The sequence below is a fragment of the Nerophis lumbriciformis genome, linkage group LG38 (assembly GCF_033978685.3).
Source record: "Nerophis lumbriciformis linkage group LG38, RoL_Nlum_v2.1, whole genome shotgun sequence".
NCBI lineage: Eukaryota > Metazoa > Chordata > Actinopteri > Syngnathiformes > Syngnathidae > Nerophis > Nerophis lumbriciformis.
Window position 1 is genome coordinate 9,254,112 of NC_084585.2, and position 2,500 is coordinate 9,256,611.

A 2,500-nucleotide genomic window follows, 5' to 3' on the forward strand; every position below is an offset into this window, starting at 1 on the left:
CCAAACAATGTTCCCTCTAATTTTCCATATGCGTGAGCAAACACAAAAACTCCTTGAGCATTCAGTGGAGCACATGTGAGCGACGTCAGACGTGCACATGCACTGTGGTCACACCTGCAGCAACTGTCCCAAACCTGACGAAATAACAAGTTAAATCTTTTATTATTATAATCAAATGACAGCAGTCATTTCCATGACATTATTTTCTAATATAAGTGTTTTATCCCACTTACGATGACAATAACAAAAAATTATGTTTTTCATGAGCTGTGTACTAGTATTGTATGTCTGGGTGGAGGTCCTGCTTTGGAAATAATTTGTACCCCTTTCAGATATCGCATTTAGTTCCCACTAAAACATTCACATGTTGCACAATGAGATGTAAACACGGGATCATATGTACATTCCTGTAACTTTCTGTTTGTAAAATACATCTTTATTTGTATTTCTTTAATATTAATCATTTCATAATTAATATTTAAAAATTAAGATTAAATTAAGAGAAAACATTGTATTTTTCACTAAAGAAGGGTTCGGTGAATGCACATATGAAACTGGTGGGGTTCGGTACCTCCAACAAGGTTAAGAACCACTGCTCTAGATCAACTTAAGATCTATCCATTCTTTGCAATATTTTTTTGTATTTTTTCCACTTTTTTGTTGTCCTTTTTATCAAAGAAAACTTAGGTTTTTTTAATTTGGTAAACACACAATGTGTAATATTTCCCCCAAATAATAGTTCATAGTGGAATTGTTGCTGTGAAATAATTGGAACCTTGAACAGGTCAATAATTCAAAACAGCACTGATTTTGAGTCATTATTACTTTTTGAGCAATAACAGCTTTTGTGCTATTTTGTGCTTTTAATGAATACTTAGGCCTACTACGCTACCGTATTTTTACGTTGGTCTACTCAGTGGCCTTGTGGTTGGAGTGTCCGCCCGGAGATCGGCAGGTTGTGAGTTCAAACCCCGACCGAGTCGTACCACAGACTATAAAAATGGGACCCACTACCTCCCTGCTTGGCCCTCAGGATCAAGGGTTGGAATTGGGGGTTAAATCACCAAAAATTATTCCTGGGCGCGGCTACCGCTGCAGCTCACTGCTCCCCTCACCTCCCAGGGGGTGAACAAGGGGATGGGTCAAATGCAGAGGACACATTTCACCACACCTAGTGTGTGTGTGACAATCATTGGTACTTTAACTTTAACTTAAGTCATGATGGTGGTACTTAATGAATACTTAGGCCTACCACGCTACTGTATTTTAATGAGTCATTATGGTGGTACTTGTGTTTTCTGAGGTGGTCCTTGTGAAAAGAGGTTTAAAACCACTGCTGTAGCTAATGAGGAAATAATAAAACAGCCTGCCAAAGTGGCGTTACAGTGCAATTTAAAGTGATACATTTTGACATACCTTATGTTGTTGTTTTGGGGGAAAGCCGTAAAAAAGTGAGGCAGGTTGCTGACGTTCGTATTAGTGACGGGACGTAATGGCTTCTTTTTTTTTTAAATCTTCCGCTTGGAGAAGTCGACGCCATTGGACGTCATGGATGACGTAACGACAGTAAACAAGCCTCGTCATCGCCATCTTTGCTGGCCAGAACGTTCATGTTTAGTAAACTCGTTGGTGATGTATACTCACGGAGTTGCTCAAAACATTTACATCGCAAGTATTGAGTATGTATTCCATGTTTTTGAAAATAAATTCAAGCGAAAAGTACATCAGTAACACTGTCCAGTTACTTTAATGGACCAGTTCCAAGTTGGCTTCTGCGCATGTCCAATTTACCGAGGTCAAAGTTCGTGAGGGATAAACGAAGCCAAGCGAGTTCATACTTTTTATTAAATAAACTTCGTCAGTTCGTGGTTTGTTTTTACTATTTAGCGTGAATAGTAGTAGATATATTTCTGAATTATTTTTTATTCCGTGTCGTGTATATTTTTCAATATGCCAAAAATATCGTATCGATACCCGACCCTAACCAGTATTAACCGGATTATTTGTGCACATTTCACCGCACAAGTGTCATATTTGTTCGTGTATTGGACTGATTGATTAAAAAAAAGGGTGTCATACATACCTATGTTCTGCAGTGATTGGAGAGAACAAGATGAACATCTGCCGGGGGGAAACCTGCACGAAGTCGCACTTTCGTCATAAATGGACGTTACAATATACGTCGTCCACGCCTGTTATAACTGTACGGGAACACTTGCAATAATATATTGCATCCTTCAACACTCGGCAGTACAAATCTCAGTTTACCGGATGGCAAGAAAGTTGTATGTGACAACGGTTGCCATGGAAATGACGTCACGCGTTCTGTCGAATCGGGCTGCTTTGTCAAAAAGAGCTCCCTTGCTAATGATGAAGACGAAAATGTCGGCGACCAATATTTGTGTCAATTTGAACTTCCCCGTTCTCTAAGTGTCTACATGCATGGTCAAAACACACAATGAAAGAAATATAATTTAAAAATACTTACTTTTAGCGCGAG

General features: G+C 39.0%; 1 protein-coding gene across 1 annotated transcript in view; it reads right to left on the reverse strand.

The window, feature by feature from the left end:
* Positions 1-2,208, reverse strand: part of dnah1 (dynein, axonemal, heavy chain 1) — a 175,343-nt gene extending 173,135 nt beyond the window's left edge. The window contains exon 1 of the mRNA XM_061932510.2: positions 2,084-2,208. The gene's annotated coding sequence lies outside the window, so the exon portion shown is untranslated. The remainder of the gene's footprint in view (positions 1-2,083) is intronic.
* Positions 2,209-2,500: the final 292 nt, after the last annotated feature.